A 21,007-nucleotide genomic window follows, 5' to 3' on the forward strand; every position below is an offset into this window, starting at 1 on the left:
GTTGAATATTGAAAAGTCCGTAATACTATAACTAGATCCTATCCGGTGCCCCGCACCGATGATGCCATTGATACAATACGGAATGCAAGATTCTTTCCAGTGTTAGACTTGCGAGCTGGGTATTGGGAAATTAATGTCCCCCCAAAAGTAAGTTTAAAACCGCGTTGCGTACACCGTGAGGGCTTTACGAGTCCAACCCTATGGCACTTGGCTTGCGGACAGTTCCGATCACGTTCCAGCGCGCCAGGAAGACCCTGCTAGGCACGCTTAACGATCACGGCTTTGTCGTGTATCTACATGATGTTATAGTTGTGCGCACAATCGAAGAACATTTTCGGACATTAAGCGAAGTTTTTTGGGAGGCTCTACAACGCCGGATTCCGACTAAACTATATTTGACATAGTTGGCGTCAACCATGTTCATCATCCTCATCAGCCTGGTTACGCCCATTGCAGGGTAAAGGCCTCCCCCATATCTTGCCATTTGTTGGGCGTGTTGGTAAATTGAAAGCATATTTAGCGCCAGCAAACAAGGACGGAAGGGAGACAACTACACAATGCTCTCCCATACTTCTCCACTACCCCGGTCATGTACTAATTGCGGCCATGTTGTCCCTGCAAACTTCTTAACTTCGTTCACTCACCTAACTTTCTTCCGTCGCCTTCTACGCTTCCCTTCCCTTGGCATCCAGTCCGTAACCTTTAATGACCATCGGTTATCTTCCGTTCTCATTACATGTCCTGCCCATGCCCCCATTTCTATTTCTTCATTTCAACTAAGATGTCATTAACTCGCGATCATTCCTCACCCAATCTACTCATTTCTTATCCCTTAACGTTACACCCGTCATTCATCTTTCCATAGCTCGTTGCGTCGTCCTCAATTTAAATAGAACCCTTTTCGTAAGCCTCCAGGTTTCTGCCCCGTACGTGAGTACTGGTAAGACACAGCTGTTATACACTTTTCTCTTGAGGCCTCCTGTAAAGACGCTGTGAATATGTGATGTGTGGTGCGCGACGTGGTGCGGGGCTCGGGACGGTCGAGAGACTGCACACACGCCGAGCTGGAAGGAGGAAAAACGACGACGCCGAAGAGCGCCCGGCACGTGAACGCGCGGCGCAGGAAAGACAACAAAAGGAAAAAAGCAACCAATTAGAAAAGACCACGGGGCGTCGGGCAGCCAATCAGTAAATGCCAAATCGGCCAGACCACGACAAAAAGCGTGGTGCGCTGGCAGAAGGGGGCGACACGCAAGAGGACACGCAGGGAGACACCGGGGAGACGCCAGGAGAGTCCCAGGAAACGACGGCGGGAGGAGGTCAACCACCAGAGCGGGCGTTGAAGACGGGCCGTCGGGTTCCGGACCCGAGCCCACCAGGACTTCACCCGCCCGGGGCCTCCTGCCAACCTGTTCCTGTGCGTCGCCCGTCTACCTGAGCGTGCCGTCGGCTCCTCAAGGCCGGTGAGCTTTTGCGCCAGTGGGCAGGACGGGAACAGTTGGGCTTCGGGCCCGAGTTCTACGCCAGCTGCCCGGCCAGAACGCCACTCCAGTCCGCCGTGCCGCCTACTGCCCGATGCCGGCGTTCGAGCTTCCGTGCCCGTGGACGAGAGGGGAGCAGTCGAGCTACGGGCCCGAGCTCTCTGCCCGGCCAGAACGCCGCCGCCGTCCACTCCTGCCACAAAGCCGCCAGCGTTACCTCGCCTCGCCAGAGCTGGCGCGCTCCCGGCGCCCGGTCGGTCAACCTACGCCGCGACCTTTGGTGAGGCCGGCGCCACTCCTTCTGCCAGCTTGTCGCCGCGTCGCCGCGTCGAGACTGCGACGCGTCCCCGCCCTCGTGGCAAGCCCGGACTAGCACCCTCGTTAAAGCCCTAAGTGTGTTCCTTACCGCAATGTTTTCTTGAGTGTTTATTTTATGCATGCTTTCTGTTTCTTTCTATTTACTTCTTGCCTTTTCTGTTTGATTAAAAGTCTTTGTGTGTGCGTCCAAACCAACGGCTTCGTCCTCAATTGGGTTCTCGGAGGCTCCGCCTAAGAGAACCAACCGAACCATTGAGAACACGAACCTTTGCCCATCAGTGGGTCATCACAAATTGGCGTCCGTGCGACAGGACAAAGCCGTTCGTTTGGATCCTTCTTCTAGAGGTTAGGAACTATGGCTAACACAAGAGACTTGTTAGCGTTAGCCGAACGCATGGGCCTAGAAGGTGCGGAGTTGAGGGCATGGTTGCACGATCAGGAAGAGCGTGCGCGAGAAGAGCGGGCAGCGGAGCGCAATGCTAGGAGGGAGCAACTTGCGCTTGAGGAGAAAAATTTGCAACTGCGGCTAAAAGTCGCAGAGGCGGAAGGCGCATATCTGGGCAAGAAACAGCCAGAAATTAGTCAGTCTGACTTAGCCACCGTAGCCCAGCGATTGGGTTTGCAGGGGGAAGACTTGCACAGGTGGGTGCAAGACAGGTGGCTGTTAATATGCGCGAAAGCTCGGAGGGAGTGCGAAAGCCGAGTGGCAGAACAGGCGGCTGTGAGGGCACGCCTGGAGGAGGAGCTTCGCAGGGTGCGCGTTCGCATCAAGGCACTCGCGGATGCTTGCTCCGAGGGGACAAAATCCGCGGTTGAGGATGCAGCACAGCAGTGCAGCGGCGACCCAAGGGTTCCCTCCGACATGGCCTCAGGCCTCGGCGACCAAAAAGTGCCCCAAGGAGAGGCACCTGGTAATGATGCCATTATAGGCAAAGATACTGTTAGGTCACAAGACAAGAAGCAGATTGCTTCCGTATGTAAACCAGTGCTGCGTGGGCCTGGCGTAGGCGATGACTGGTTTGTGCAAGGTTCAAAGCTACCATGCATAAGCGTGGTTGAGAAGCAAGTTAGAACTGAACACTTCAAACACGCTAAATATAGTACGTCGGAGTGTTTGCGCCAGGGTCAAGATGGACCTGAAGATATCAGGGATCCTGAGGAACCAGGTTCGGTTTCAACAAAAAGTATTGAGTTGTTCTTGCTGCTTTCCTTTAATTGCGCAAGGGCAACTGCTTGTGACCCTATGCGCATTTGGGAGGGCTCAGGCATGTGTACCCAACCAACGTATGACTTTAAGGATTCAGAACATTCGTTGGGCTTTCATGAACTCATGTGTGGTTCGACCACTGGCATTGATGCGGCAACCACGCATTACAAGGTTCACTACATTAGAACACAGGCAGTGACTCGGTCGAAGCCAGGCACAGACATTAATGCCTGGAGCGATATGGTCACGGACCGGCCAGTGCACTCTGACCAAAAAGATATGTGTCTAGTCCGCCTCATGTGGGAAAGGGTCACCTGAAGGAGCCGATGCTTCGCTTATGGCTCTTCACGGACTTTTGACCTCGGACTTGGTGACTTCAACCTGATTGTTTATAGAGTGTGGTGTGATAGCCTCTGGTGCTACAGTTTTTATTCTTTAGAGTTGTTGTGGTGTTTGTGAGTTAGTGTCTTTTCCATTAATGGTCTTTGATCTGTACGCTCAGTGAATTGTGCAGCTGTGTAAATTGTGCATTGAAACATTACAGTGCGTTCTTGTGAACGGACAATGACTGTACTGTTGTGAACAATGTCGCGCACTGAGCGGCAGTTTTTCTTCAGAAAAACTTGTTAAAAAAGGGGCTTATATGTGATGTGTGGTGCGCGACGTGGTGGGGGGCTCGGGACGGTCGAGAGACTGCACGCGCGCCGAGCTGGAAGGAGGAAAAACGACGACGCCGAAGAGCGCCCGGCACGTGAACGCGCGGCGCAGGAAAGACAACAAAAGGAAAAAAGCAACCAATTAGAAAAGACCACGGGGCGTCGGGCAGCCAATCAGTAAATGCCAAATCGGCCAGACCACGACAAAAATCGTGGTGCGCTGGCAGAAGGGGCGACACGCAAGAGGACACGCAGGGAGACGCCGGGGAGACGCCAGGAGAGTCCCAGGAAACGACGGCGGGAGGAGGTCAACCACCGGAGCGGGCGTTGAAGACGGGCCGTCGGTTTCCGGACCCGACCCCACCAGGACTTCACCCGCCCGGGGCCTCCTGCCAACCTGTTCCTGTGCATCGCCCGTCTAACTGAGCGTGCCGTCGGCTCCTCAAGGCCGGTGAGCTTTTGCGCGAGTGGGCAGGACGGGAACAGTTGGGCTTCGGGCCCGAGTTCTACGCCAGCTGCCCGGCCAGAACGCCACCCCCGTCCGCCGTGCCGCCTGCTGCCCGAGGCCGGCGTTCGAGCTTCCGTGCCCGTGGGCGAGAGGGGAGCAGTCGAGCTACGGGCCCGAGCTCTCTGCCCGGCCAGAACGCCGCCGCCGTCCACTCCTGCCACAAAGCCGCCAGCGTTACCTCGCCTCGCCAGAGCTGGCGCGCTCCCGGCGCCCGGTCGGTCAACCTACGCCGCGACCTTTGGTGAGGCCGGCGCCACTCCTTCTGCCAGCTTGTCGCCGCGTTGCCGCGTCGAGACTGCGACGCGTCCCCGCCCTCGTGGCAAGCCCGGACTAGCACCCTCGTTAAAGCCCTAAGTGTGTTCCTTACCGCAATGTTTTCTTGAGTGTTTATTTTATGCATGCTTTCTGTTTCTTTCTATTTACTTCTTGCCTTTTCTGTTTGATTAAAAGTCTTTGTGTGTGCGTCCAAACCAACGGCTTCGTCCTCAATTGGGTTCTCGGAAGCTCCGCCTAAGAGAACCAACCGAACCATTGAGAACACGAACCTTTGCCCATCAGTGGGTCATCACAGAATAGTATTGGAGAGATCGTATCTCCCTGTCTGAGGCGTTTCTTTATTGGGATTTTGTTGCTTTCCTTATGGCGGACTACGGTGGCTGTGGAGCCGCTATAGATATCTTGCAGTATTTTTACATACGGCTCGTCTACACCCTGATTCCGTAATGCCTGCATGACTGCTGAGGTTTCGACTAAATCAAACGTTTTCTCGTAATCAATGAAAGCTATATATAAGTATTGATTATAATTCCGCACATTTCTCTATCACCTAATTGATAGTGTGAATACGGTCTATTATTGAGTAGCCTTTACAGACTCCTGCCTGGTCCTTTGGTTGACAGAAGTCTACGGTGTTCCTGGTTCTATTTGCGACTACCTTAGTAAATACTTATTAGGCAACGGACAGTAAGCTGAACGGTGTATAATTTTTCAAGTCATTGGCGTCCCCTTTCTTATGGATTAGGATTATGGATCAACCAGGTTGGCCCGCTACTAATTACAGCGGCTGGCAATCGCGGCATCCTGATTTCTGTTGACCACCCATCCGAAATTGTGGAGGCACTCGTCATGCCTTTCTCCCGTAACATTTTTTGAGAGCCCGATTTTAACTAAGACATGGCCTTCCAAACAAAATCACTTTAGCAAACAGTAAAGAGGACACTGACGAAAGCCGGCGCGCTCATGACAGATTAATTAAATTACTTGGCATTCTCATTCGAATGCGTTGTTACTTCCTATGACTTGTTTTCTCCCACCAAAGGTAGGGAGTTCGAGTGCGCTAATTAACTCAACCTTAATTACATGTGCCCTAATTCGCCCTAATTAACACTAGAGATCGTGGGTTGGACCGTTACGAAAGGTCGTGGGTTGGAGGGCCTTAATTAAGTCTAGCTTAATTACATGTACGTTTATGAACTACATCATAATTACCTGTACGTTAATTCACATTGCATTAATTAACAATAAATGTCTTTTTAAGTCTTGGTAAAGTCTTGGCACTGGATGTGGTAAGGTAATACATCTACTTAGGGAGATAGTGACCGCGGAACCGGATCTTGAGGCTGAAATAATCAGATGAATATAAATGGGCTGGGGTGCGTTTGGCCGGCATTTTCAGATCATGGCCAGCAGGTTGCCATTATCCATCAAGGGAAAAGTGTATAGCAGCTGTGTCTTACCAGTACTTACCTACGGGGCAGAAACCTGGAAGCTTACGAAAAGGGTTCTACTTAAATCGAGGACGACACAACGAGCTATGTAAAGAAGAATGATTAGTGTAACGTTAAGGGGGATAAGACGAGAGCATATTGGGTGAGGGAAAAAACGGGACTTCATGACATCTTAGTAGAAATCAAGAAAAAGAAATGGGCATGGGCAGGGCATGTAATGAGGAGGGAAGATAATCGATGGTCATTAAGTGTTACGGACAGGATTGCAAGGGAAGCGTAGCAGGGGACGGCAGAAAGTTAGGTGGGCGGATGAGATTAAGAAGTTTGCAGGGACAACATGGCCACAATTAGCACGTGACCGGGGTAGTTGGAGAAGTATGAGAGAGTCCTTTGCCTTGCAGTGGGCGCAGCCAGGCTGATAATGGTTGACGCGGTATGAGCCTTCAAATAGAAGATGAAGAAGCGCGGGAACCGGGGAACAGGAGAAGAGAAGAAGGAAGTCTTGTCTTGTCTTGTGTCCCAGACAGTGGCGCATAAGCACTATGGGGGATTGGCCAAGAAGCAGGCGGTTTTTCGTATGCATAGCAATAAAGCCAAACTAGATTTAAATTCTGGAGCGTGAAACTAGAACTGTAATTTAGACGTGTGATGAAAATATTCTGAAGAATTTTGATAAAGTAAGTTAACGTAAATAGATGAAATACTAGAAAATATCGATAATTTTAGAAAGTCAGCAAGGTACTCTTTTTGTATCTCTAACAAAATTGTAAATTACAAGAAAAGCATCCCTGTGGCTGGATCCCAGTGAGGTCGCACCAAAAGAAAGAATGATTGGTGAGGTTAGCGATAGCCCAAGTTTGGTGAATGAGTGTGCTAATAATTTTCTTTGTCTTATAAAGCGGCGGCAGGAGAGAAAATAATGTTCGATAGTTTCAGGTGCACTGCAAAAAGAACATAGAGGGGACATAGCAAGACCAGACCTGTGTAAGTAAAAAATTTAGAGGAGGTATACGGCATCTCAATTTTGTAAAATAAACTTCCAATTGTCTTGAAGGACACCAATTATTATTCCATGGGAAGCCAAGATGGTGGAAATCGGAAGACGGTGTTAGTATGGATGTTTCAGAATTTTGATATATAGTGAAATTTCTGCACCTAGCCGCGGTAACATAAGCTGATGTCGGCAAAACAGATATGATAGCGCCGTTGAGGGATGCTCGTGCGAGTGAATTGGCCATTTCATTCAAGTGTAACCCATGATGTCCCGGTACCCAAAGCAAACATTCTTTCCGTAAGTACGGAGGTACCATAGAACGAAAGGTTCTTTGAATTCTTGTATCTAAAGATGCAGTCAGTGCTGCACATAGAGATAGCGAGTCGGTCACAATAACAGCTTATGGGTCGTTTTGGGGAAGTTTTCATAACGCTAATATAATCGCTAATAATTCTGCTTGAAATATAGGTGTGAAATCGGGAAGGCGAAGCGAATAAGACCATTGTAGAGATTCAGAGAAGATCCCCACTCCCGCCTTCTCATTGCGCACAGAGGCGTCAGTGGCTATTACATTTTCACTGGTTAGTTGATATAGGTGGTTGCGTAAGACATTAATTAAATCTCGCCTTGGTAACAGTTTAGCATGATTCGGAAATATGTCCTCGAACTCAATTTTGAGGTCTGTTACGTCTTTATTTGAATGACAAACTTGGGGTATGAACACATCCAATTGTTGTAACTGTGCTTGTACAAATAATATCTGAGGACTGTAGAATCTTGACCACGATACCTGAAAAAACTCAGATGGTTCAGTAATAAAAGAATATTGCGTACGCCTTTCTGAAAACTCATAAATTTTTAAATATTTTTGAACCGTAAGCCTGCGGAATCTGCAATCTAGGGTGGGTATATGGGCTTCCTGATATAAACCGCGTTGACAACAAATCTAGGAAGCCCGAGGCATGACCGTAGAGCTTCTCTTTCTAAAAGTATGAGAGGTTTAATTTTGTAGGCGGGGCCACCGGAAAATATTACCCAGCGAAATTCTGATATGGGCAGAACATACATTTTATAAACAATCAGCAAGGTATCCCTGCGTAGTCCAGAGCGGCGGTGGCTGAGCCGGCGAAGCATAGCTACGGCTCGTTCTGCCTTTGTTTTAATATGTTCAATGTGACTGCGCCAGGTGAGTTTGCCATCGTAAATAACACCAAGGTACCTGACTTTGTCAACTTGAGGAATGATTTCCTGTGGTATTGCAAAGATATATGCACTTGTGCAGTTAATGGGAAGACTAAGACCGCGCTTTTGCTACTAATGACATACTTAATCATTCTAGCCATGTCTCCAGCATTCCTAAGTAATTTTGCAACGACTGTTGCAGAGAATGTATAATGCTTGCGGAGGAAAAAATGCGATATCGTCCGCATAAACATAAACATGTACTTCCGGAGACAAAGGAATGGTGCTTAGCAAATTGTTAAATAATATAGGGGAAAGAACGGAACCCTGTGGTACACCTCTTGTCTGCTTGTGTTTAGACGTCGAAATACCGTGTTAGTAACAATAAAGTACTCTGTCCCTTATAAATTCGCAGATGCAAGCGGTTATATATATTGGGAAATTCGTAGAGTGAAGCTTATCGAATAGAATGCAATGTTCTACAGAGTCGTATGCTTTTGCTAAATCTAGCGTCACCAAAGCTGCGCACTCTCGTTTGCGGAGAGCAAGTTTAATGCGGCTCTCTAAATTTACATGGGCGCACCATATGGAGTGGCCCGGATGAAATCCAATCTCACAAGGAGTGAGAAGGTTATCATCCTGCATAAAATTTATTATACGGCCATGAACAACCCTTTCTATTAATTTGACCACATTTGAGGTAAGAGAAATTGGTCTTATGTTTTCTAAGTCAAGTCCGGATGATCTTTTTTAATAGTGGGATAATTTTAGCTACTCTCCACTCTCTTGGAGCCCATGAATTCTTGAGAGAGAAATTTATTATGTTTAGCAGGTCCTGAGGCGCATAATGAAATAAAACTTGTAGCATTCCTGTTGTAATTTCATCTTGACCGGGGGCTGAGGCCGGCAAAGAATTTATAATGCCTTCAAGCTCTGTCGCTGTTACTGCGACAAAGTCGTCTACCAAGGGAGGTTTCTTTAGTCCTATCGGCAATTGATGAGTGAAACGTCGCGCAAGTCCTTGAGCAATGTTCTCAGGTGATTCTGATAATTCTTTTGTTGATAGAACGACAGATTCGACGTTCACGGGGGCCGGTATACCTTTGCGAGATCGAAGAAATTTAAACAGGGCTTTTTGATTGCTAGACTTCGAAAGGTATGTGTAGTGCCTGGAATCGTAATCCTCCTTAGCTTTTGAGACTGTTCGTTTATATGTGGTAGCTATATATGTATAATCAGCCCAATTAACAGGACACTGGTTGTATAAAAGCTTTTTCCATGCAGCTTTTCTACGTCTAAAATCTCGTTCGCACTCAGAATTCCACCAGGGACAATATGATTCGTCCTTATCAGATTTCACAGCAAATTTAGCTTTTTTATAACTGTTTTAGTATTAAACATAGGCTCATTGCTTTAATATCCATCTCCATGCCTAGCTGGGCTTGTAAAGCGGCTTTTAAAACATATTTAAGTTTTTCGTAATTAACAAAAGTACGCATAATAAACTATTATTTAAACTAGTTAACGGAGTAAGCCGTTCCAAAATTATAGGAAGGTGATCACTGTTAGTTCCGGAATCTACAGTCTTCCAGGAGGTGACTGTCATGCTCGGGGTAGCAAGCGTAAGATCTAGGGCAGATCGCGACTGACCACGCACGAAAGTATGTGCTCTCGAATTTAAGCAGGAGAAATAATTCATTAAGACCCAATCCCACAGGTGTTTCCCACAAGTGTCCGTTCGGAAACCCCACGATACATGATGAGAATTAAAATCACCCACTAGCATGATGTTCTTCTGACTGCGAGCAATAGAGGTATCTAGATAACGGGTATCTAGTACACCAGCGGGGAAGCACGAGCTAATTATAGAAAAAGGTGTGCAACTAGGTAGTATTATATCCAGTGCTAGGATTTCACAGTCTGGGGACATTATCTGGTATGCTATAGTAGCTCTATGGCAGATTTTTGATGAGACAAATGACACTAAACCACCGCCTCGAGATGGGCGATTCAATCGAAAACATCGGAAATATTATAGATGAAAAGATTGACCAGCAGCAAGCCAAGTTTCCTGTAAGATAATAATATATGGAGAGTATGTAGAAATAAGATATAATAAATATGTTGAGGCCGAAAGTATGGAACGACAGTTGCACTGAATTACTGTTAAATTCCTATGGTAAATAAATCCGAGCAGCAGAGACTGCTAGGTCTAAAACGTTCTCTTTTAAGAAGTCCTTCTTAGTCGGAGTCTCTCTAACGTATTTTTTTGCTTTGGAGTTGATGGGAGAGCTTGATTTTTACTCTGCCGGTGACCTTGTTCGTTTAAGAGATCGGGAGTCCATATCTACATCTTGATTTTCCACCCCATCTGTGTCGCAGAGAAAGATTTGGTCGACTTTCTCAGGACTTGATGGCTTTGGTGAATCGTTATTTGTTAATGGCTGCGCGGTCGATATTTCAATAGGTGGACTCCGCGGTAGACCCGACACCGGATCCTCAATATTGGGTTTATTAGCTAGTTGAAGCCACGGAGTTAGTTGTGAGGACAGCACCTGAACAAGGGAGTCGGTAAGATTTGTCATGATGCGCTCCATTGCTTTCTCCGATGCCTTTTCTACGGCAGTTGCCACAGCCTCAGAGGTTGAGTTCTCCATAGACAATGTTTGACAGGCCGTTATACCAGCATACCCTTGAGATCTGCTCTGAATTTCTCCAATCGCCTCACGACGAGAGCATCGACGTCTGTCAATCATTTCGGGGATTTGCATTTCTTTTGCCCTTGCAGGACAATTAGGTTCGTTTGCGGGGTGGGGACCACTGCAAAGGCAGCAGGACTCATTTCGGGAAGAACAGTCATTTGAATGACGGCCTTCTCCCCAAATTCGGCATCGTGTTTTTGACCTGCAGCCTTTTATCGAGTGCCCAAACCGCAAGTACTTTAGGCACTGAAGGACGCGAGGTGACGGAGGCTCAACTCGGCATATAAGTGACCATGCCTTGATTTCCGATGGACGGTTCATTCCAGCGAAAGTAGCTATGACTGTTTCAGTGGGCATGTGCTTATTATCAACGACAGAAGTGAGAATAAAATGTAGACGAGATGGACGCCAGTTTCACAGCAATGCTTTGCGTCTACTGTGTCCTTTAACTAGGAACGCTTCATTATTTTTGGCGCAGCCGACAACTGACTCCAACATGTGGGTGACGTTTTTCCTTGAGGATACCTCCGCAAAGAAGATCATCTTTTCGAGATACCAAGCTCAAGACGAACCAGCGGTGGAACTACCTCGCGAACTCAACTCGGCAGAACTCGTGAACCTGGTTTTAGGGAAGGCTTCTATGGACATTGTAAACTACGTCGCAAGGGTGCCGTGAAAGTGAACTTGCGTCAGGCGATCTTCGACGAATTAGTTCTTCAACTGATGCTTCGAAAGGACTCTGGATCACGGTCTTCGACAGAAGAGGTGAGCCTTGTTTTGAAAGCTCTTCAGCTACAACAAGAACAGATCGCGCAACAAAACCAACTGGTGACGTCGCTTATCAACTCTCTAAACGCTGAGAATCCGGCGACTAATTTTGTAGAACCCGATGCGTTCGACGGCATGTCTTCAAGCCCAGAAATGTGGCTTGAATTCTATGAATTTGCCGCTGGGAAGGACAAACGGCACTCTAATGAGGACAAGATTACTAACATGCGTAGTTATTTAAGAGGTGTTGCTTGGAAGTGGTACGATCTGCACATTATTGAAGGTGTTGGCAACTCTTGGAACCAGTGGAAGGAAAAACTCTTGACGACATTCCGAAGCAGCCCAGTGCAAAGATGGGATGCCTCGCTTAATTTCAAATTCAAGCAGAGCTCCCCCGTCGACTATTTTTTTTGAAAAACATCGCCTTTTAAAGCTGGCCGAGCCTGTGCTTCCTCCTTCTGGCGTAGTAGCACTAATATTGCACGAAATGCGCGCGGAATTCCTGAAGCTAGTGCAAGTACGATCACCTAAAACTATGGACGGGCTCCTGGAGTGCCTTCACGACATAGGCAGTAGGCATAGACCCATAGGCAGTAGAGAGAACTTGGGTTGGCGTGCTCCCAAAGGTCGAGCGAATAACGTCGGCAACGACCCTGTCCCCCTACTTTCAGACACTCAAGAGTCTCCGACGATAAAAAACTAATAAAAAAGGGTGATCAGTCCGACCCGATGACCACAACTGAGACTGTTTACTTAACTTGCTCTAGCCTACTTCACATTACTGTCAAAGTGGGAAACAGACATATGATTGCTTTGGTTGACAGCGGTGCTTCTGTGTCTATAATAAATGCCAAGCTGGTAGATGCAAGTCACCTGCATAGTGAAAGAGTACTACGTGTGCAAGGGTACGATGGAAAAGTGACAATGCATAATCAGTGGGCCTCAGTAAACATCGAGTTCCAAGGTCGTAAAATAGAGAGTGAAGTACTGGTGATAGAGGAGGTGACGTACGACTTTCTGCTTTCCAGAGCAGATATAAAGAAACTAAAAATCAACGTATACTGCGACGACGCGGTTTTAGTGGAATGACTATCAAGGGAAAAGACACAGCAGGATAGAAAAGATAACCTGCGAATTGCCAACTGCGCGGAGGATATTGCAACGACCTACCCTGAACTGGTATGCATAGGAAGCTATCCTCAAGCGATGAAGTCGCACAAGGTGCATTTAGAACTAGCTAACAAGACCGTCATCCGAAAATCACCTCATAACATGTCAAGAGAACGCAAGATATGGTTGAAGAAAAAATTGCAGGAGATGCTAGACGCCGATATAATCCGGCCTTCGGTGTCACCCTTCGCCTCTCCCATAGCTATTGCGCCGAAGGAAGATGGAACTTTCAGACTGTGCACAGATTACAGGGTTCTTAATGGCCAGGCAGAATTTATACCATTTCCCATGCCGAAGATAGCCACGATTGTAGATGAGACAGTTGGTTGCCGGAGTTTTTCAAGCATTGACTTGTGCGAAGGTTTCTGGCAGATCCCACTAACCGAAGAAACACAAATGTACACTGCTTTTATCACGCCCTTCGATCTGTACGAGTATAACCGGCTTCTTTTCGGCTGGAAAAACTCGCCAGCGTGGTTCCAGAAGATTATGAACGAAGTCCTGAAGCCTTTCCTAGGTTTCTTTTGTAACGTGTACATAGACGATAATATAGTCTTCACCAAAACAGAGGCTGAGCATCAGGAACACCTGTCTCTGGTATTAAATGCCTTGAGCTTGGCGCACCTCAAGGTTAATTTTAAGAAAAGTACATTCTTTCAAAGAAAAGTTATGTTTCTTGGAAGAGGTTTTGATGGGACTACCAAAAGCACGAAAGAGAAGTCCGTCGAGAGGATATGCCAACTGTTCAAACCTCATGACGCCTACTCATTGCGTGTGTTTTTGGGATTAGCGGTACATTTGAGACCTTTTATAAAAGACTTTGCCTTAAAAACAAGATGCCTCACGTTCCTAACCCCGAAGAAGTTCCATTTGAGTGGGATGAGGAATGTGAGAGAGTCTACCGTGATCTGGTGCACAACATCTCTGCTGACCCTGTTCTACGCATACCAGGATTGACTTTACCCTATGAACTGAATACTAACGCCTGACATTATGGAACAGGTGCAGTCTTGTACCAGAAGTGTCCAGAAGCATATGGCCGAGAAAAGCGACATGTAGTAGGCTACTACAGCTACACCCTCAAGCCACCTGAAGTCAACTACACCACTACTGAAAAGGAAGCTCTTGCTGTCCTTAAAGCAATTCAGTACTTCCGTACGTACCTAGAAGGTGCCAAGATTACTTTGTTCACGGATCACCAGGTACTCACTCATTTCTCGAATATGACTCAATGTAAGGGACGTATCGCCAGATGGGTTAACTACTTGCAGCAGTTTGATTTCACCATCCCCCACTGACCTGGACCCCTTTTGACTGATGCAGATGCATTGTCTAGACAGATGATACATGCCAACAAAGAACAATTGGAAGAAATTAATGAAGTAAAAACCTGAGAAGGCACTGAACTTAATTTTTATGGAAGGTCGCCATCAAGTCCCGTCAACGCTGGTTTCCAGGGTGCTTTATTTGTACCACGATAGCCCAGAACCTGGTGGACACGACGGATTTTGGCGCACCTACAACAAGCTAGACAAGAGATTTACGTGGCCTCACATGAAAGAAGACGTTCGTTCATGCCACATTTGTCAAGTCACCAAAGTGAAATATAAGCAGCCTACGGACACCATGATAATACCTTGCCACAGGAACGTGCCTTTTGAAGTTATGCACCTGGCTTTTGCCGAGCTAAATAAGAAACGACAAGGAATCCGAAAAACGAAAGCTTTTTTTCTAGCCATAGAGGAGTGCACCAGGATGGTCGCGGTACGGGCAGGAAAAGAAGATGCGAATAGTGTCATCGCCTTCCTCCAACGGGATATGTTTAGGACAACCAGGACTGACGTATGTGACAACGGTCCAGCGTTCAAGAGTGAAAAACTAGCAAGGTGGGCTCGAGACCACAATATATCAGTGAAATTCTGTGCGCCAAACCATCCCACGGCGAATGGGCTTGCAGAGCGTGCTATACGAGATGTGAAACATTACATCAGGATGTGCGATAGTTTCTGTGGTTGATGGAAATGCTCTTTAGAAGCAGCTGTAAGACATCACAATCGCTCCTACACCAGTGGCTTGGGATGCAGCCCGCAGTTCGCTTCTTCAGGAGAGACCCCTACTCTTCAGGCGGACCGTGAACTGGGGCTGTTAGAAAATCTCAAGATCGTGGAGGAGAGGAAACAAAAATCGCAGGAGGAAAGGTACCGTAAACGAATGAAAAAAAAATTATGACAAGAGACATTGCTCAGATATCCCGGACATTCAAGTCACCGACCTCATTCTAGTTAGGAAAGGAGTAATAGAATCCAGTGCCAAATTTTATGGTCCTTACTCCGTGACAAAGACAGCCACTCAGAAAGGAATATTGAAGACTGTGTCGTAAATTGGTGAGCGGGGCTCATTTGAATGCGCTTCGATTGGAAACGTTTTCAAGTATTACCCCAGGAGGGGTTAGCAAAGGGAACCCCAGGAGGGGTTAGCAAAAGAAAACGCGATTTCATGACATCTGAGTAGAAATCAAGAAAAAGAAATGGGCATGGGCAGGGCATGTAATGAGGAGGGAAGATAATCGATGGTCATTAAGGGTTACCGACAGGATTCCAAGGGAAGCGTAGCAGGGGGTGGCAGAAAGTTAGGTGGGCGGATGAGATTAAGAAGTTTGCAGGGACAACATGGCCACAATTAGCACGTGACCGAGGTAGTTGGAGAAGTCCTTTGCCTTGCAGTGGGGATAGCCAGGCTGATGATGGTTGAAGTGGTATGAGCCTTCGAATAGAAGATGAAGAAGCGCGGGAACCGGGGGACAGTAGACGAGAAGAAGGAAATGAGAATAAAATGTAGACGAGATGGACGCCAGTTCCACAGCAATGTTTTAAGTCTACTGTGTCCTTTAAGTAGGAACGCTACAATGGTGATCAAGATGTCTTCGTTTCGACCTCCACCAAAGGTCGTATGTCCGGCTCCCAGCAAAGGTCACAGGTTTAAGTCCCTTAACTGTGCCTTGAACAACTTATCAGCAAATGCCATGGGTTCGACTTCCATCAATTTTGGTGCCAATCAGTATTGAGGCCCTAGTTCCTTAATTAACTTCATCTTAATTAACATGAAGGGTAGTGGGTTCGAGTGCCACTAATGGCTGTGGCTTCGACTCCCATCAAATTTTGTGCGATTGAATTTTGGTGCCCAAATGCGTTAATTAGCCCGGCTTAATTATTTATCCTCTAAGTAACTTCGCACCAATTAACAGCAAAGTTCGTGGGTTCGGATGTATTATTTATCTCTATCTTAATTTACTGTGCCTTAGTCATGTTCGTCTTAATTAAAACGAATGGTCGTGTGTTCGATTCCCACCAATGGTCCTGGGTTTTGGTGTCTCTTGATGCTGGGAGAAAACATTGATGCCATAACACCGGACATCGGATTTTACAACCCTTGAGCTATCTAAGAATTTCGCCTTGATAAAAAAATTTACAGTCGCGTTAGCTTATGCTAAAGAGGATGAAGGCGAAAGAAAGCCCAGTGCGCTCTCAAGTATATAATTAAATCACTTGACATTGTCATTCGAATGCGTTGTTACTTCCTATTGTTTTCTCCAACCAAAAGTCGTGAGTTCGAGTGACAACTCTATCTTAATTCACTGTGCCTAAATAACTTCGCTTTAATTAACACCAACGAGCGTGGCAGATTCCCACCCATGGTCGTAGGTTCTATCATCAGTGGTGGCATCATGAATTTCGATGCCATTGAATTTTGGCAAAGTGAATTTTAGTGCCTGACTACTTTAATTTAGCCTTTACATCAAAGGCCGTGGGTTCGACTTCCACAAGAGGTCGAGTGTTCGAGTGCCTTAATTAACTTCGATTTAGTTAACAGCCAAGGGCGTGGATTCGACTGCCACTAATTGTCGCGGGTTTTTGTGTCACGTTTTGGTGGCGCATAATTCTGGTGCCATTTGGTGGCACACAGTTTTGGTGCCGTAACTCCGGACATAGGATTTCTTGACCCATGAGCCATATAAGGCTTTCGCCTCATAAATGTGGCTTAAGTTCTTTTCCTGATAAAAAAAAATCTTGTAATCGCGTAGTCTGAGCTTTAGCAGAGTGGCAGATTGATGCCCTTCTACTAAAGCCGGAAACCACTGTGACACCTTATTGGCCGTTCAAACCCTTTCCGCTGAGCATGTTGCTGTAGTGCAGCGACAGGCCTCTCTCGGCGCAGCGGCGCGCGTGACCTCTGCGAAAGCACACGCGTGTGAAACCATGGCCGCTTTTGCCCTGCTAGTGTGGCTTCAGCTTGCGCAAAATGCCACTGAATGTTCGCTAAAGCATTGTGCTCTATCCATGCTCGAAAAGTTGGAACGGTGGACCGAAGTCGTGTGGAGTAGTTGGCGCAAACATTGACATATTAAGGAATGGAACGATACTGTGTGGCCACGTTCACGGACCCCACCTACATAAGCGCTTCCTGTTTTGCCGGCTCTTCATGATGCATGACTTTCCTCGTGAATAAAATGGAAATTATTCAACCGCCAGCGTTGTACGCCTAACGTCCAAAGAACAAATTTCAACCACGGGACGCCGAAAAAAGTGAGTTGCACTCGTTATACAGATATACAAGGAGTAGCGCCGCTTTCTGCCAGAGTAAGTTTCTCGCTCGTTGTCTACACGCATTGACGTCAACAGACAGGCAAACTTACCGCCCACATATTACGAACGTATCTAGAATGAGTGAAAGGGCGCACTCTTGAAACCAATCCGGCAAAGCATGGGCACGGTGACTCCACCGACAGCACACGAATGGTCGAAGCTGGGCGTTTCCTGCAGTCCGTAGTGTGACTGAATGACCAGCGATAATACGCCCTTGATATACGCTATTAACAAGTGCAGAAGATCCACCTTCCAAGTCTTGTACGCAGCAAAAACAAATATGTCGTAATTGAATACGCCCGCGGCCGATTAGGCATATAAATAAAAAGGATAGTCGCCGCTCCGAAAAACGTTACTGGATCACAAACACGACAAGCCGCCTCTTCGAATTGCTTGCCCAATAAAGAACGAAAAGCAAAACGCACTAATCTTTATTTACTTTGTAAGCGGAAAACTTGTATAGCTTGCACTACATTTCGTGGCACAGTTGCAGTAGACGCTCCGTATAAACTGCTAGTGTAGTTTCCACAAGGGTCAATGAGCGCTAGAAGCGGTTACATGTGCACTGGAGTTGTGTCCGAGTCTTAGTGTCGTCCACCCAGTCACTGTCTACAACACCCGTCGTAACAGAGGTTCGCTCAGCCCAACCGGCGTCATGCACGTTCACTGTAAACACGGAGACAACGAAGACAGCTGAGGCAAGCAATGAGCGCGCCGCCACGTGATCAAACGTGGCGGGGTCAACGAGACCGTCGTGAAAGGGCTATATCGCAAATATTCAAAGAAGTTTTATGGTCAGAAGAAAAGCACTGAAACACCCTGCTGTGGCGCATGCGTGAGAGTAAATTGTTGAATCGGCCTTTGCGCTCGGGTAGAATCGGAAATATAGTACAGTGTTTGCGAGGTATATGCATCACAATGTACACAATAGCTTCATCTCGCAAATGAAGTAACAGAAGTTCTACCGAAGGTTTGGCTTTGCGCGAGAAGCATAACATAAAAACTGGCGCTTCAGTGAAAGCGGTCCACAACCTTCCGAAGTTCTCGCATTCAATGTCACAAAATGTCTTAAAGGACAGCCGGAACGTCAGAAAAGCCACATGTGTGGCAAATAGAGGTATGCAGCAGCTGAATGAGAAGCTCAATTTCCCCAAACTTTACCTGAATATAAATAGTGAATTTTTATTCACTATCGTTCAGTAAGCATTACCTAGGGTACAATGCCCGAAGAGAACTGTTTTGAAAACTGGCATAAAGCAACATTCAGGAGGGCAAGGTTAACTGCAGGACCACAAAAAAACGGGCTACATAGGCGCTGAGTATTAACTATTGGTTAATTATAGTTTGTTCTGGTGCTTGTTGTTTCCGAAATTCGTTTTTGTGATGTGGGCGATATTCTACGCATAAATTATTGCACGTGACATTAAATTTCAGCTGAAAGTCTGCGCCTTTCCTGCTTTTTATCCACATGTTGCGTTCTCTTGCATTCTGCAGCTGCAGAATGAAAAAGAAAATGAGCAGCTTGCCAAAGAGGAAGGTAATTTCAAGTGGAACGTATCAGGTGTATGAATTGACAGCCATTTGATAAAAAAAGATAAGAACTCACAAGCATCAAAGTCAAGCGATTAAAAGATGAACAACGAAAAAGTCAACAACAGTGAAGGTAAATGTGAAAATAGTATGAAGCAAAGGTTGGCAGATAAGGAGCCAAAAAATTAAACAAAAGCGACCTCTCAAAATGTCTAGTCCTCATGTCATCTAACAGAACCTATGTTGTATTGATACATGCGAATCCTCGTTTTGATGCTATACCTGTGCAGTACAATTCCCTAATTTCAAGCGCTTGCTGCTTCAGGCACTTGCATATTGTGAAGGGAGGCAAAGAACAGCTGAACAGCCCCATGTGTTTCAATAGAAAGACAAGCTACTACCTGTTGATCCTTTTCACGGGGTTTAAATGGGCCAACAACCCGTCATTACAAACATCTGCAATTTTGTCCTCCGCGTGTTTCCTTTCGCAATGAAGAGACAACACAGTCGAGTGCGGCACACCCTATGTGGTGAGATGTGATCAGCCAGTTCAGAAGCAGCGAGGCGGTGAACCCTTGGCAGGTTTATTGCCAACCAAGCAATGTCTTTTGTCCTACTGTTGTATTAAATTAGGTAAGAATAATCGTAATAATTGGAAGAACAAAAACCAGCTTGTAACTTCATAGGAACGTGGCGAAAGGCATATATAAAGAAATGAATTGCTCCTTTTTCTTCATAAATTCGAGAAAAAAATTTAGTAGTACTGAGCATGCCTCTTCCCCACCGCCGCAATTGATCGTGAGTTACTATATTCAATAGCGGTATATGTTGCTGCCGTCTGTTGGGGCCTACTCCATTTCAAGTAGTCTCTGAGAAAGCTTAATGCACAGGCCTTCTTGAAGCATTACGTGTATCGTGGAAACGGAAAAAGCTGAAAGTTTCCTCAAAGTATGTCAAGCGTTCTAGCTTTTCACTCGGATCCCGCAAGTGTTAGCCTTCACCTTAGGCGCAGCTTTCATTGCTGGTTACGAAGAACACTGTTCCTATTTTAGCGACCATTTGCCAGTATAGAGCACGCTACTAAGTTGGGCACACTTTCACTGGTAAATGTTTCGCACAGCATAAACATCTGGTGCCCGGACATTCAAATCCCACGCATATCGACGATAGAACGACGACCATGACAAGACGACGTGGAATGATGATTACCACATGACAACAACGAGATGATGACACTCCGCACGAACAACCCTCAACAGACCATGGTAGAATGGCCACGGTGGCACGACAACGCCTGTATGACGAGCACGCGGTGACGACGATGCAATTGCGAATATGAAAATAACGATGGAAAAGCGATGACGTTATGATGACGGCGGCGCGATAATAGTGACAAAATGAAGGCCTAAAAACAACACAGTGACGATCGATGACAGAGTAAAGACGGGGAAACGATGACAACGCCACAGTCACGAAGGAATACTGACAATGAAATGAAAGCGCCAACATGATGACGACAGAATGATGATGACGTCTTGGTGACGAAGGAGTCAGCATCGCCATCATCAGCCTGGTTATGCCCACTGGAGGGCAAAGGCCTCTCCCATGCCTCTCCAACTACCCCGGTCATGTGCTAATTGTGGCCATGTTGTCCCTGCAAACTTCTTAATCTCATCCGCCCACCGTACTTTCTGCCCCCCTCTGCTACGCTTCCCTTCCCTTGGAATCCATTCCGTAACTGTTAATGATCATCGGTTATCTTCCCTCCTCATTACGTGTCCTGCCCATGCCCATTTATTTTTCTTGATTTCAGCGAAGATATCATTAGCTCGCGTTTGTTCCCTCTCCCAATCGACGAAGGAGTGCTTGAGTTGGAACTTGAGTCCACGCTGATGTACACTACCGAACGCATCGGGCTACCTCTCTTTCCACTATGTGCAGTGTTGGTCTTCAGATTTATATAGAATTAGTACGTGCCAACTGCGCAAGACAGCAGCCTGCAGCCGGTACCCCAAAGTGAGGGAAAGAGAGAAGGAAAGCTTCACTTTAGTATGACAGGTGTGGCTGCTGGATTGGAAACCCTCATATGAAGCAATATATTTATGAAACAAAAAATATCAG

General features: G+C 46.7%; 1 protein-coding gene and 1 long non-coding RNA gene across 7 annotated transcripts in view; both read right to left on the bottom strand.

The window, feature by feature from the left end:
• LOC142574209 (uncharacterized) overlaps positions 1-21,007 on the bottom strand; it is a 161,514-nt gene that overhangs the window by 63,230 nt on the left and 77,277 nt on the right. The gene's annotated exons all lie outside the window — the stretch shown is intronic.
• Positions 1-21,007, bottom strand: part of LOC142574207 (uncharacterized) — a 118,327-nt gene that overhangs the window by 56,873 nt on the left and 40,447 nt on the right. The gene's annotated exons all lie outside the window — the stretch shown is intronic.

Source organism: Dermacentor variabilis, chromosome 3, assembly GCF_050947875.1.
Source record: "Dermacentor variabilis isolate Ectoservices chromosome 3, ASM5094787v1, whole genome shotgun sequence".
Classification (NCBI taxonomy): Eukaryota; Metazoa; Arthropoda; class Arachnida; order Ixodida; family Ixodidae; genus Dermacentor; species Dermacentor variabilis.